Here is a 16830-nt window from a genome sequence, read left to right on the forward strand (position 1 = left end):
GCTCTGGCTTGTCAGCTTCTTTTAGAACAAATCCTGGGGTCGCTTGTTTGGATCTAGCCTCATCTTTCTTCTTGGCCCATCTGGCTTTCCATTTTTCTACATCTCCCCATTTTTGCAACAGTCAATAATTCCTTGACCTGTGCCTTTTTCCCTGATATATTCAGGTTTTCCAGATCCTTGTCTGAGAAATCTGCTCTGTACGGTTTCTGCAAAGGTTTTGATTTTGAAATATCTATTCCCATACTAGCTGCAGTGTCTGTCAGCTTTTCATGGAGTACTCTAGCATTCCGGGTAAGACGTTTGCAAATAAACAGCAGCTCTTCCTCAGAATAGGTATTTAATCGGTCTAATCCTACGTTTCCTGCCGTTTGTTCTTCTATTTCTACTCTCAATTTGTAGAGATCTAAAGGTTTCGTCTGTGGAGTTTGTTTTTCTAATTCTTGACTCCATCTTTCGATTTCTTCAGGAGTCACCAACGTGACACTCTTAGTACCCGAAGTCGATTCCATTTGAATCTCCCTCGTGTTGAAAGGATTATGTCTTTTCTGCATCCTTTTCCCTGTGTCCCTAATGGGCAGATCCATTAGCGAGACCTCAGACTCGCACTCACTTGTCTGGTCATCTACGATTAAGGGTTCTGGTCTGGGCGGTGCTATAACTGGGGTAATAACTGGAGTTTTTGGACTCCCTTGTCGGTCCCCATACAACGGAACCACTGGTCCAATAGTTACTGGGATTGTCAAGGCGTCAGGGCTTGTATTTAACTGGGAGATTTTCAGAATTACCTCAGCTCTTTGTTTGGCTATAGCTTCTAGTTCCTTTTCTTCCAACAACCTGTCTAAGGATTTTTCATGTAATACCTGCGGGGTTAAAGTTGGAGCATACCTCGGGTCAGTGGGGTGCGTCTCACTTGGTCCTTCACCATAATTAGGTCTTGGGAACAAGCGTCCTATACTTAGGGATCTTGGTTCTTCCTCACCTTGAGGTTGTAAGAACGGCATTCCTGAACTTGAGGGTCTCGCCCCACCTTCGTAGGGAATTTTAGAGCAAATGTCTCGTTCACGTGAGTATCTCGCCTCTCCACTAGCGGGTATTCTTTTTTTTTTTTTTTTACTTTTTATTTTAAAACAAGAAAACAAAAGAACAACACAACACAAGGCAGTACATTAAAATGTGTCATCACGTGGTCCGTGGAGGGGGGGGTACATAGAGGAATCAAGCAATAGTGCAATCAATAATTGGGGGGGGGGCAGAGGGGGGAGGGGGAAGGAGACCAAAATATATACAAAACAACTATATTCCTGCGGAGGAAACGTCAGGTTGGGAGGAAGACAAATCGGCATCAAATTCCGACATTGGGGGAGTACATATATCTCCACGGTATGCGTTCCATTGGGTCCACACTTTCCCCCACTTGCCTGGTTTGCCACGGGAAACATACACAGTTTTTTCTCTAAACATGCACCAATCCATGTTTTGTGTCCATCCCAGAAGTGTCGGAGGCTTCTGAGCGCCCCGCAGTTGGGCAATATCACGTTTGGCTACCATGTTGCCCAAGGTCGCCCAGCGGAGCTGCGCTTGATTGTAGTCATTCGGCTCCCAAACATTCAACAAGCATCTTCGCGCTTCAGGCATTAATCTCACTCCCGTGACCTCACTCATTACTTCATGCACGCGGTTCCAATAACGTATCACAGCAGGGCATTCCCAGATAATATGAAGGAACGTAGCCACCACACCGCATCCGCGCCTGCACAATCCATCCATCGAAAATCCCATTCGAACCAGACGTGGGCCAGTCACATACACCCTATGCAAAATTTTCAGTTGGACGAACCGAAGACGTGCCGGGATAGCCACTTCCTTCGGGGAAGAAATAGCGGACTGCCAGTCCGCATCATCGAGTTATAGACCATCTCTGGTCCAAAACCCTCGAAGACTATCTAGTAGATCAGTCCTGGTATTGATCAACTTTTTATAAATTAGCAAGATCGTGCTATCAGGAACGTGACCATCCAGAATCCGATCCTCGAGTGGGGATGCCTCCGGCACGTCCGAGCCTAGTGGAAAAACAGACAAGACCGCATGCCGGACCTGCGCATATCTGAAGAATTCCTTATCATTCAGCCCATACTCAACTTTCAATTCCTCAAACGTCTTGACCCTGCCCTTGATCCATACGTCATCTACCCTACTAATCCCGATCATGTCCCACCGATCAAATCCCTTCGATTGCCAAAGGGAGCCCAGTTTATCCGAAGCATATAGTGGGGTAGCCCGGGTCGGCCTATCGGCCCATCCCGTGGCCGCCGTAGCTCTACGCCACACCTGCACTGCTGTTTTAGTAGGGCCCGTAAGAGTTTCGCCAGCTGATTTCGCATATAGAGCCCTATTGTAGTCCCCACCGGGTAGCAACCATCTGTCCATCGCAAAAGCCGGGTTTAGTGGGGGAGTGTAGGTGCCATGGTTGATGGCCCCCAATTGAGAGGCCCAGTAATAGCGACGAATGTCCGGGAGAGCGATGCCGCCATCGTACCAAGGGAGTGTAAGCTTCGAGAGGGCGATGCGAGGACGGCCCCCCCCATAACAATACTAGCGGGTATTCTTGGGTAAATATCTCTCGTATCTACGGGTCCTAAACTCTCGGTATAGGGAGGTATTTGGCAACCCCCTCCTACACTTGCAGATCTGGCCTCATCCTGGAGAGGAGGTCTTCGAGAATTATCCCCTTCACTGGAAGGTCTATTTCTTTCATTGTAAGGAGGCGGACTTCTCATAAACAGGTCATCTAATAATTCATCATCCGACTCTCCAATGGGCACCCAATGTTTGCACTGTTCGGTTTTCTTTTCCCCCCCAGGAGGACCACCCACTGGCATCATTGGAAACAGTCTTTCTACAATCATATTCTGTCTCCATTGTTTTGTCTCGGGTCTCTTGTTTCAGTTTCGGATACCATTTTGTTAAACCTTTATCCATGCGGGGCTTGTCTCTCTCAAAAGCCTCAATCTCCCATTCCTCTAATGCTTCGTACTGCGTTAATCTAGGTCTGGGATGTAAATCATTCATTCGGGTTCTTAAATAAATAGAATCCTACTATTAAATGTACCGTCTAACGGAAAAGCCAAAATTCCGTCATCCTTGGTGTTTTCTACCCAGTTTTCCAACCATACACACGAGTGATACCCTTTATCGAACATCAAGAAAGATGCGGGAGTATTTGGTGGCGGTATGACAACACCTTCTCTGGTTCTAATCGGTTTGTCCTTTTTGAAATAATTCTTTACCTTATTTACAAGAGACAATTTTCTCTTATTTCCGTACATAATGTCTGTTTTATGACCTTTCCACTGATCGTTCTCAAACCCCATACACCGAGGATCAGGTCTGGTATGCGGTCTATACGAATGCAACATACGATTCCTACGAGTGACTTTTGTTTACAAAATCACTTCCAATCCAAGTGTGTCTTTTATTTTCGTGCAACCAATGAAGTGCACGGTCTCAAATAATCTCGACCAATGGGTGAGCGGCTTTTTCGCGAGACAGTTCTCACGCTTCGGCACTCACCCCTCCTTTACAATTCCAGCTCCGCTACACACCCGCTGCGTCTACCAATCCCAGTGCGGCACGGAGTGACGTCAGAGCAGCTTCGCAACTGACTCCCTCCTTCACAAGGTAACGGAAACTTTCTTTCTAAAGTGCTAGTGCTTGGTTATTTAACAACGAACACACATTCGCCACTGTACTCAAGTGTCTAGACAGTAAAGATTTGTTTCACTGCAAGTAAACTACTTCCATTTACTTTTCACACACTACGGATAGATCTCTTCTGCCTACCCTTCACTCAAGCATTAGGGAACCTGCTACTTCTTTGACTCATCCACTTCTTTTCCGGGATATATACAGAGCCTAAAGTTTCACCAGCTAACCCCTTTGCTATCACCCAAGCTCCGATGAATCCTGCTACTCCTTCCGGTGCGACCCTTACTAGGTTATCTCACAATAGAAGTTTTGCCAGTAAACTCGTTGCTATCATTTATTCAACTATTCATTCAGAAAACCCTAGTTAGTGCTTCCAGTTCTACCTAACCTGCACCAACTTTCCTTAAGTCAGTGACCTCAAAGCAAGTGGATTCTCTTCACCACTCGCTATTCAATTCCCCGGGGATTCCCAACAAACATTTAACAGTAACTAACGAATGGGTTAATACATGTATCAGTACAATAATAGGAAAAACAATTTAAAACATTTCATAATTTCCAAAGCAAAACATTTCACGTGAGTGATCAAATCACATGAACTGCTTACTCTTGTAGCAGCATCAACGTTTGTTCTAGCAGCAATAATTTCTCAACTAGCAGCATCCAACTTATCTAGCTTAACTAGTCCTACCTAACTTTAACTAGTCCCTAACCATTACCTCTGCTACCAGAAAATTACTGATCGAGATCGTAGGTCACCCGACCAACAATTTCACCATATAGTTTTCGGGCCCATACATTTTAATTCACCATATACATTAATCAGGCGACCTTACAAACCTACTACCAGTAACCCTGATTCCTTCCTATTTAGTTCTAGTGTACCCGACTTACCAATCCACCGTTACGGGTACCTATGTCCACAATGGATCAGGGAGCTAGCTGTGAAAGAAAGGCAGGCAAAATACAAACCCAACTTCATATAACTTTAATATTCATAAAATGACCACGGACAACTGGAAAGTTTCAAAAGTTTATCTAGAATTCATTTTCAGAGATCATACAATTTATGACAAGAAGGCAGTCTATAACCAGAATAACGAAAAGCACATAACCATAAAGAAAAAATATAAGGGCAATCATTTAAGGTTTATTAAAGGGTAAGAACATGAAAATATGCTAAGCAGATTTCAGAAATGAAATTCGAGAATGGATAACTATAAAGGGCAAATTTATGCACGTACTAGGAATTTACTACTGGGAAATACTTCAGGGGTAGGGAGAGAACTTAGATCAATTCTATACACCTATAGGAAGGGGAAAGAATGGAGCATGCTAAATTATAGCAACAATTTACTTAAAGTCAGAGACCACATCTATGATTAAAACAGTATGGAGAGAATGTGCTCTAAAAGGTAGGGTAACATAGGAACATGCTATGGAAATAAATGCAATGGCTTTTCATATAGTAGATTGCGGAAAGCATGGAAAATTAACTCGTGCAAAGGTATGTCTTTATTAAAGCAAAGACAGAAAATAGAAGGTGCAGTATAGAGTTCTCAGCAATATATTTACCTAGAAAGGTGTGAAAACCAACCCTGGCCACGGATCAGTCAAGGACAGGAAATACCCCACGGAAGGACAGTCATCAATGGGACAGCAGGTGCAGAATGGACACCCCAGGACAGGACAGGAAAACCAGATTAGGATCAGGACAGGACCATCAAGGCACGACCAGCACCCGCAGTTTGGAAGCAACGCCTGCGCTCCACCCTCTCTGCAGCTATCAGTCAGAACCCCGATTGGGTTAGCGAACTCCCCAGCTAAGTGCTCCGCCAGCACTTAAGGTTTAGTTAAACCTTTGAGTCTATGGTCAAATTCGGACAGAGTGCTCCGCAGCGCTCTGTATTCAGACACCTATTGAGTGCGTTGGGTCAGTGACAGGTCAGCTATTCAGACAAGTCGGACAATTTCTCTAGCTAAACCTAGGCTAGATATACTGTTTTCGAGTCAGTGTACCACCCCCCAATGTTGCAAAGTGTCAGAATCCCCAATTTCGATTGGTCCCAAAGTAGGATCGGTTAGCACACCAATCAGAACAAACTTCTACAAGCTCTAATTTGCATGATATGGAACCGCCTAGCAGGTTTGGGGTTCCCATGAGAGAATACACAGAATACAATAGAAAAATATCATTGTAACAGTTTCAGAACAGTCAACTCCATCTTGCTGGGTCAGAGGTTGCTTTCACATGAGCATCTTGACTATAGCTGCCAGCTGGCTGAGTTCCACTGCTCAAGGCTACCTTCTCCCGGGCTGCGCGACATGCGCAGAAAGGACTTCCAAGATGGTTCCCGTCTCATTCAGACCCCCCATTTATCGCGGTACATGGAAAGTAAGCGAAAACAAATTAATACATAGAATATAAATGAATTCATTTGTGTGTCTTGAATAGCTACTTCATTTCTTACTTATAAAAATATACTATGCAATTACGGGTTAGCGCAACAAACAATAACACGAGAGCATCTGCGCAAGCTTCACCACGTTAAGACACACACAGCCATTTTAAAGGCAAGTACGCATGCGCACATTTTCCCACCATAACTGCAACTACGTCACGTGAGTGTGACTAACGCATGCGCAGTAGAAAATCCACAAGCGGCGGCCATATTATGGACAAGGGTTATTCGTATTAGTAAAACACATAGGCAAGCATCACTAACATACACGCACATCCAAAATAATAGAAAATTAGTAAGACACACAATTGGATTACAGAGTTATACAAAATCCGAGGTTCATGATTCAAGCAAGTCACGTAATATGTGAAATCTTGCTTCATCAGCTCTTTTTGCATTTGTCACCCCGAGGGGGGTGGGTGTGCCCAGACGTGGGTCCCGTGCTCTCCATGCCACTGGATTCAAGCCAGCCTGGCTGGCTGGTGAGGGGTGAAACCCCGAAACCGGTCCCAGGATGCTTGTTTCTGGCCTAGGGAGGACCTGGCCTGGCAGTTCGGACTGGACTTTTCCATGGAGAGCAGGTGTACTGGGGTGAGTGTTTCACATTGTTCAACATCCTGTCCATCAGTTGTTTTTTTTGCACCAGGTAGAATGACAGGGTACCTGTCAGGACATGACTCTTTTATAGTGATATGACTGGACCTTCGTCATACTATCGCTGGTTCTCTGTTACTACATGACTGGGACTCTGGATGGGATATTTTTTGACCCGTGTCACAGTACCTCTGGAGCCTGGCCATGAGATGGAATTGTTGCTTATGGCGTCACTATTGGGTCCCTTGTCATGTATGTGTGGGTCCCAGTCATGACATAGAGGAGAGCTTTGTAAGACATCACTACTGTCATTGTATGCCAGACCCTCCCCCACTAGGCTTTGATACTGCATGATGTCAGATTAAACTTCTTGCGTCCCTGGTAGGATATGTTAGACCCGTCTAATAAGGGTATACCCTAAAGAGAGTTCCTTGCTTCTCTGTGTCACAGGACTTGAGCTACACTTCACCGTTAGGCCTAGTATGGCCTAGATTGGCCTTATTTTCCTTTTGTATCCTTTGGAGGGTGTGCTTGTGTGGCAGTTGGGGACAGACTGTTTCCATACGGAGTGGGGACAGCACTGATTTGCATAAGGAAGGCCTCTGTTTACAGTGGTACAGTGGTCGAAAAAGGATGGGTTGGAATGCTGCCCGGAGCGATCACCAGTGGTTCAGACTGTTTGCATACATTACGTCTATCACCTTGCGTTTGTTTGACCCCACTATCTTGGCATGGATGGGAAATCTGTCCTGATGTTACAGGGCAGCTGTGAAGATGTGGCTGGACCCCATCCAAAATATGAAGTCTTTATATTGGCAGACTCCTTTCAGGATAGAACTGGTCCTGTCAGGATATGGCTGGGTAACCCTGTAACGAGAACACTGGAAACTGTGTAGATTGATGGACTCCTTACAAGTTTCATCTGGCCCTGTCTCCATAAAGCTAGTCATCCTGTTGGGTTGACATCCTGTCTGGATACTGGATACCTTGTCTAGGTGTGAGTCGTGTCTGGCTATGCCTGGATATCCAGGCATCTTTATTGCTAAGCCCCTCCCAGGATGAATGTGGTCACTGTCTGGCTGGACTGTCGCAGGATACGGTTGGCTAATATGTCAGGACACAGTATGGCACTTTGCTGGATCTGATCTGATACTTTGTCCGGATGTGGCAGGGCATGATCTGATACTTTGTCGGGATGTGGCAGGGCACTCTGTCCGGGTATGGCTGCATGTTCGTGGTTTTGTCCAGATAATGCTTGATCAGTCTCAACATATGGCTGATTGCCCTGTTAAGGTGTGACTGGAGACTCAGACAGGAAATATTGCATTGCTCCTGTCAGGAAACCACTGTCCCTCTGTCAGAATACGGATGGACACACTGCCTGGATTTAACCGGGTACATCTCAGGATGAGGCAAGATGCAGTGTCAGGATATGGCAGGGCCTCTATCAGGTAATGGCTGACCACTCTGCAGGTTTATGGTTGGGATCACCATTGCAATATGGCTTCATTGTCCTGATTCTTGCCAAGATGCGCATGTGTAAACTGTTCGCATAAGGCTGAGCCTCTATCAAGATAAGGCTTCACCCATGTCAGGATATAACTACCTGCTTACAAAGATTTCCTGGCCACTCTGTCCAGATATCCATGGGCACACGTGGTGATGTATCTGGGCACCACAGCAAGATATAGCTCAACTCCTTTCAAACTATACTGTTGTGCCCCAGCAATGATCTGTCTGGGTATTCTCCCCGAATAGGGCTGGCTCATGTCAGGGCTCGGCACTTCTTCACAGATTCCTGGGCCTATCGCCGAACATGACTCCCAGTTCACCAGAATATTATAGTGCAGTGTGTCAACATTTAGGTTGACCACACTATAAGGATATGGATGGGCGGCCTGTCTTGGCTGGGTGTCCTGTTAAGGCATAGACTGGCATCCTGTCTCAATATGAACTTTCACCCAGTGAGGGTATGTTTGGGCCCTTTCTAGGATATGACTGGGTCTTCATCAGGATATGGCTGGGCTCTGCCTCTTTCATGATGCTGACCTCTCTCAGGGTATTTATGGGCACTCTGTGAAAATACGGCAGTGTTGAAGTCTCTGTGTTGCTAAGTCTTTTGTCAAAATATAATTGTTATACTACCTAGCTCTATAGCTTTTCACTCTCGAAAAATATGACTTGAAACCATGTCAGGTTATATCTGGGTACCTTGTCTTAATATGGCTGTTCGCCCATGCGGAAGGGCAATGAGCTGGTCAGCCCGTGATGAAGTGACTGAGTGATATCACCAATGAATCCCCAGCCCAACTAACGTTTACTGCATGCAAACAACCCTCTGTGTCCTGCTTTGAACCACCCATTATTTTCTCAACTCTAAAAAAAAAAAAAGCCCCATAAAAGGTGAGCCAGGATACCGCCTTAAAAAGGATGGACTCAAAAGCTGATTTGCAAACCCCAACCAGTGCTGATCCCAGCTTTTGCAATTTGCCTATGTCAATGGGGCTTCTAGTATCCCTCCTCTTCACCCCTGCCTTTTCCCAACTCTTCAAGGCCTGTCTGATGTAAAAAAGAGGCAACCAAGCTCTGTGCACCTACTCCTTTTGCAATGAAAGCCAGGGCTGCAATATTTTGCCTGCCATTTACGGCTGATATACCTCCCCTTTTAGTTTTGTCAGGAAAGTCCCAAGCAATGTCAGTCCGAAAGCCCATCAATGAAACCCAAATATTGATGGAATGCCCTCTCTTAGGCTGTTCTGGTTTTTGAGGCTGGGCTGGCAGCAAGGAGATCAGGCAGGACACTGCACCACAATCCCATAGATGCTTGAGAGAGTAGCTAGTCTCCTCTTCTTCCTCTGGAGGAATGCACCTAAAATCCTGTATCTTGAAAGGAGGCAGAGCATCAGCACCATTGTTAAATAAACCAGGAACGTGTTTAGCTTTAAACAACATGCTACTCCTTAAGCAAACTTTCCTTTAGCAATCTCAACACCATCCTTCAATTAGTGCACTGCTGAATTATCGACTACACTACAACCATATTATATGATCAGAAGTCCACAGTGTCATTGAGGAAGCAATCAATCCAGTCGCACAAGGTCATCAATATGGAAAACAACCCCAAAATGCCTCATTCTTCACCAGGCCATACTTAAACCACTAACTGGACCATGTTTAGGTACTCCATTTACTGGCTAATATTGCTCCAAAGCCAAAACTTCCTGCGGCTGACCAGATAACACTCTCATTAAAACCCTCAATACAATTAGATCAAATGAGTAGGGCTTTCTTGATATCAGCGGATAACCTTATCTTGTGGCGTTTCACCTTGAGTCCCCCTTATAGTTTGCACAATGTATTTAAAAAAAAACATTTTTAGTGTAAGATTATCAGACAATATAAGGTGTTCCAACAATCACGATTATGGTGGAGTGCAATTACAATTGGACAAGGGCACGTAAGTACAATACATTTGACGTTGGTGGTCATACAATCGTACTGTCTGCATAATTAACCTGAAGAAGGGGCGACCTATGAGGATAATGCGCAGAGCAAATTAATCCGAATTGCCAAGATCTGTAGCTAATGACAATTTAGCTTGCTTTCCTTTAAAAATCCCTTATTGGAGTCCTGGAGAGCTTTTACTTTATCAATGGGCAAGCTATACAGACCCACACAGCATATCAATTTTGATACTTTGGAAGACCAATCTTGTTATCCGACTCAGTGTCTTCTCTTTCAGTAGGCCAGTCATGCCTAGGTTGAAAGCACCTCATGGAAGCTGTTATGGGAAAGATTCCATGGCTGGGAATCTGGCGGCCCCAAGAATAAGAAGCCATCTAGATAGTGAAATACCTTAGCTGACACAGAGCATTTGTTTTTAACTTCCACTCCAGAAACAAAGTGCACAAAATAGCCTCATGGGAACAGTCCATCACCACCCCCTTTTGTACCGCTTTGTTCGCCATAAGTTGGCAGGGTATGCTCAGACGTGAGTCCCTTGCTCCCTTTGCCACTGGATTCAAGCACGCCGGGCTGAAGACGGCTGAAATGCCAGAAACCGGTCCTCTGAAGCTTGTTACCGGTCCAGGGAAGGCATGGTTTGGCAGTTCGGCTGGACTGTTCCCATGAGGCACAGGGTCAGACTGATTTGCATATGGCCATGTCTGAACTGGGGTGGCAGAGTGTGCTAAAGAACGGTGATGGATTAAACCCAGATCTGTTGACTGGGTGTGAGTGTTTGATTGGTTCAGATGCTCCGTCCATCACCACCCCCTTTTGTACCGCTTTGTTCGCCATAAGTTGGCAGGGTATGCTCAGACATGAGTCACTTGCTCACTTTGCCACTGGATTCAAGCAAGCCGGGCTGAAGACGGCTGAAATGCTAGAAACCGGTCCTCGGAAGCTTGTTTCCGGTCCAGGGAAGGCATGGCTTGGCAGTTCGGGCTGGACTGTTCCCATGAGGCACAGGGTCCGACTGATTTGCATATGGCCATGTCTGACCTTGGGTGGCAGAGTGGGCTAAAGAACGGTGATTGATTAAACCCATATCTTTTGAGTGGGTGTGAGTGTTTGATTGGTTCAGATGCTCTGTCCATCACCACCCCATTTTGTACCGCTTTGTTCGCCATAAGTTGGCAGGGTATGCTCAGACGTGAGTCCCTTGCTCACTTTGCCACTGGATTCAAGCAAGCCGGGCTGATGATGGCTGAAATGCCAGAAACCAGTCCTCCGAAGCTTGTTTCCGGCCCAGGGCAGCTTGGCAGTTCGGGCTGGACTGTTCCCATGAGGCACAGGGTCAGACTGATTTGCATATGGCCATGTCTGAACTGGGGTGGAAGAGTGGGCTAAAGAACGGTGATGGACTAAACCCAGATCTGTTGACTGGGTGTGAGTGTTTGATTGGTTCAGATGCTCTGTCCATCACCACCCCCTTTTGTATCGCTACAGGGTCAGCTGGGTCATTATTCACTATAGTCCTGAGGTTTCGGAGTATGCAGAGGTGTACCTGGAGCTTATTGCTCCCAATGTAGCGTAGTCCACATTTGCACTCAAGCATATAGACAGCAAATTCTGTCCTGCATGTCAATCTGTGTTTAATAGTAAGCGGTATGTGCCTGATGGTCGACTCACCCCTGGTCAAATTCTTGCCAAACTTTCACACTCTGGAACTCAGACACTTGACAAAACCCTTTACGTCAGCTAGCCAGTTTTGCGTGGTGATGACCTCCGGACTGTTTCTGATCAGAGCATCTCTCATGGAGAACGCTGTCCTGTATGTGATGTCTGGTTTTTGTGCTAACAAACTTCCCATTGTGGGGTCAGATTTTATAATTCCCCAATGTTTATTGATCATTGATCTGATGGTTTTCTCCTCGGTGTTGTGTGATGATCAATCTGGGGGTGACCACGCCACTGGGCTCTAAGAGAATAGTGGTAGCACTTACACGTTTCATTCATATATATATATATATATATATATATATATATATATATATATATATAAACGCACGTTTCTGTGTCCAATCTTATGGGTTGCAGAAATAAGAAGGCAGGCACACTGGTATCCGGTTTCAAAATTTAATAGCACCAACCCCCCTCACCCCTTACAGACGCGTTTCGCCTTCGCAGGCTTCGTCAGTGTAACACAGTGTATGGTTAAAATCGCCATTTATAAAGCCAATTGTCCTATTCACATTGATAAACATAAAAGAAGGACAACAACTCTGCAAAATTACAGTGGCCATCTTGTAACGTGCAAATTGCATTCACATTGTCGGCTTGAAAGTGGCGAGTGCAGTGAAAAGTGCATAGTGCATGATTAAAAACATATGGATTAACCATTCTATGTACAAGAATTCATTTTGTTGATATACACAGCGAGAATAACTTTTTGCTATATTGAATTTAGTAGCACTGAGAGGATATATTTCTTTCATTTTCGATTTTTTTCCTCATTCATTAAAGTGCAACAGTGTCTTTATCACGCCCTGAATGGGCAATTCAATAAGCAATACAGACAGTTCTAGTAAGGACAAATTCACTTCTGTTTGAAAACACTTTTTCTCTATATACAGATTGGCAAAGCAAGTAGATGTTTTTCACAGATACCTGAAGTACCAGACTTACAAGTGGACCCAAAGTTCTTCATTGTTATTTAGCCCCCAAGGAGTCTTGGTTTTAAGACTGATAATATACTTTGACTCTAGTACTCGAAGGGATTTTTCCCTGTCCCCTCCTCGTTCTAATTTGGGTACCTGATCCATGCAATAAAAACTAAGTTTTTCCCATTTACTTTGATGGTGCTCAGCAAAGTGGCGGGCAACGGGATAAGACTTATCTATATTTGTAATAGCCCGCATGTGCTCTAGAATTCTTAGTTTTGCTGGTTTTATTGTGCTGCCGATGTATCGCAGCTTGCAGGGACAGGTCAGGCAATATACAGTATACTCAGAGTTACAATTGAGCAACTGTTTGATTTTGATGTTGGGTCTTTTTTCCCCTGTTCTATTGGGATACTCCTGTGCTTTGCTACTGAATTTGCAAGCCTTACATTTAAGACACTGAAAGAAACCAACTATGTTTGTCACCTTGATGGGTTGGACCGATGATTTGAAATGGCTGTGGACCAGGTGGTCTGCCAACGAAGGACACCTCCTGTAAGTTATCAGGGGTCTCTTTGGCAGACTGTTTTTCAGCGTTTTGTCAGCAGTTAGTATGTGCCAGTGTTTTTGGAAGATGTTAACTACATCTGACGATTTGGTGCTGAATTCTGTAATCATTCGCACCTCGTCGGGTGCCTTCTCTTTCACCTTCGGAGTTAGGAGATCCCTCCTATTAACCCCAGAGGCTTTAGTTTTTGCTTGTTTGAGGAGTTCCTTGTTGTACCCTCTATCCTCAAACCTCTCTTGTGCTTCCCTTATGGCGAGGCTGTAATCACGGTCCATATGATATATATATGATACTGAATGGGAACAAGGGCAGCTTTTGATTACACTAGACATTGAAGCCCTGTATACCAGCATAGACCATCAAATTGGCATGACAGCGGTCAAACATTTTTGGGAAACAAGACCGTTGAATTTTTACCCCCACAATCTGATGCTTTTAGAACTGATCAATGGTGTCTTTTTAACAATTATTTCAGTTTTGATAAAGAGCTTTTTTTACAGAAACGTGGAGTTGCTAGGAGCAGGTTCTCAGAGGCATGCATGGTGTAATTTTTAATTCCAATATGATCAAATGTTACAGATACATTGATGACGTGTTTTTAATTTGAGATGGTAGTATTGCTAGTGCACAGGAATTCATCAATATACTGAATGATAATGTTTTGAATCTAAAATTCACCTTGCAAATTAGTGAATCCAGTGTAGAGTTCCTAGATACCACAGTTTACATTGAGGGTAATACCATTCAGACTACACTGCACAGGAAGAACACAGCAGGTAACCTAACCCTCCATGCAACCAGTAGCCACCCCAAACACACTATAAACAACATTCCTTACGGTGAACTACTAAGGGTAAAGAGGATTTGCAGTAAAACTGAGGAATGTGAGAAATGGTCGGCTGATGTGATTGATAGATTCAAAAAGAGGGGGTACAGCGAGAAAGTCCTCAATGGGGCAGAAACTAAGGCCAAAACAAGGTCTCGTGAGGATCTATTAAATACAAACAACAATTCAAAAGTGACGTCATCTGCATCTTGCAGCACACCATTGGTCCAATCGGCCCCCAGATTCATTACTACCTTTAATAAACAGCAAAACAGATCAGGGGTGATTATGAATAAAAATTGGCCAATTTTACAAACAGATGGTGTGCTGGCCCCCATAATCGCCAATAGAAAGGCTAAATCAATGAGAATGGATCTTAAAACAGACAGTGTCTTTGAGATAGACAAGAGGTCTTGGGTTAAACCCAGGAATGGGTTTTTTAAATGTTCTATGTGTAGAGCCTGCAAATTTGGGGTAAACAAAACAAAATACAGAGTTCCGTTCAGCCCGAATGAGAGACCAATTACAGGACATTTTACATGTCGCACAGAATTTGCTATATATGTTTTAAGTTGCACATGTGGTCTCTCATATATTGGAAGCACAAAATTGCAGGCACATGCCCGTATTTTACAGCACCTTTGGGCCATTGTCAATAATGACTCTAGCTATCTGGTGGCACGACATTTTAAAAAGACACATGCCAATAATTTGGAGTGTCTTAATTATTATGTTATTGATGCCGTTCCGCCTCTGCAGAGAGGTGGTAATGGAGAAACACGTCTTAGGCAGCTAGAGTCAACATACATTCTTGAATTTGACAGTATGGCTCCAAATGGTCTTAATAATAGGGAGGACCTACACAATTTCTTATAAGACATTTGTAGTGTACTGCATTAGTTTTTTAATTAATGTATGTCCTCTTTGTCCCAGCATAGCACTGTAAGGCCGACCATCTATGTTCCCCCCCCCCTTGTTTTTCCATCTATAGGGGTTGTACATATTTTAATCTGCATCTTCCATTTAACTTTTATGTATATAGTAGATTGGTAAATATGTTTATGCATATATATACATGGAAAAAATCCTTTTAGACACATATAGTGACATATACAAATCTTTTTTGTTCTTTTGTAGATATGATGTCCAGTCCATGGTTGCTGTCTCTGAACTATATGAAATATGTCTTCACTCCTTTTATGGTCATACTGAAGTTGTATCTTACCATCAGATCTCCCATAGTTTCAATCTTATTGAATTATATATATTCTCTTTTTTTATATAGTGATTATTAGCACTTTACATCACAAAACATTTTTAGCATGGTTTTTAAGGACTGATATTTTTCATGTGTACTGTAATTTTCGTCATGAATGATAACCATATACCATCATTTAGGCCCCAGAAGTGGGTGGCAAACTCAGGATTGCGTATTTTGCACATTGGCGATGTTTTGCACATTATGCATTTAGCACTGATAAAACAGTATTTTGCACTGGAAGCCATCATGTAGCAATACGCCATGCACTTTGTCAGCATATTTTGCACAATTCAGTTTAATTTGCATTTAAATAATGATTCATGTACTTATTTGGGTTATCATGTTCGTGATGTTCTACAGAAGTTGAAAAGATTTGCAGTATTTTGTACTGGGTACATCGCACTTTATTTAGAATTTCTAATCCTATGCTGTAGGTATTTATGTTACAGTATTTTTTTCTATGTCCATATGCAAAACCATGTGTCACGAATGGGGTGTGTATTTATTTGTCAAAATCTCGCGTGTAGCTTACATGTGATCAAGGCCAGCTTTGCTGGCCGAAACGCGTAATGGCAGGTTGCAGGAGCACTGCATACGAAAATGAGAAACAATAAAAAATGACCTTGAATCACAGGAAGTGGTGTTCGTGTGTCTCTTCATCACTGAAGTAGGTTGAGGACGTCATTGGATTTAATGATATGTGTATATATATATATAGTGATGACTTTGGGAGCATTACCTGCTAAATAAATTACTTCTGCACTGCACTGAATCTTGGGTTCAAGTCCGTTTTTGCCAGCAGACTGAAATCTCTGTGCCTTACCGGATTATTCCTGGAATATATATATATATATATATATTTCTAACCACGCGTATGTGTTTACCATGCATGCCTTTAGCTATATTATATCAAGGGTTAATACTTACACTGTCAAAAACCCTTATTTTCGTTGTTTAGGCGTCCGTGGAAAAGTCATAGTAGTGGTAAAGACTTGCTTGGTAGTGGCATGCGTGGTTCTGTCATACATTATTCAGTTTAAAAAACACCATTCGTCTAGCAAAGCAGTATCCTGCATCAAATCAAATATTGCTGAAAAGTTCCTTAGTGTGTGTGGCGCTTGTTGCAATGCAGTTTGTCAGTGAGTCCTTCTTTGAGTAGCTGGTGGTATTTGTTTACAGCGGACTTGAAAGTGGCTTCGTCTGTGTGCTTTCCAATGGTGTGTCATTTTCTCTCCAGTTGTTTGCATCTGCATTTCATTGTCCTGAGTTCTGGGGTGTATTAGCTGGCTTGTTTGGTGGCTCTGCGGGTC

At 43.7% G+C, this 16830-nt stretch overlaps 1 protein-coding gene across 1 annotated transcript in view; it reads left to right on the forward strand.

The window, feature by feature from the left end:
• The window catches only part of LOC144756158 (E3 ubiquitin-protein ligase TRIM39-like), a 218696-nt gene extending 203172 nt beyond the window's left edge, over nt 1-15524 (forward strand). Inside the window, exon 8 of the mRNA XM_078645738.1 lies at nt 15397-15524. The gene's annotated coding sequence lies outside the window, so the exon portion shown is untranslated. The remainder of the gene's footprint in view (nt 1-15396) is intronic.
• The last annotated feature ends 1306 nt before the right edge of the window (nt 15525-16830 follow it).

Source organism: Lissotriton helveticus, chromosome 5_1, assembly GCF_964261635.1.
Source record: "Lissotriton helveticus chromosome 5_1, aLisHel1.1, whole genome shotgun sequence".
Taxonomy (NCBI): Eukaryota; Metazoa; Chordata; class Amphibia; order Caudata; family Salamandridae; genus Lissotriton; species Lissotriton helveticus.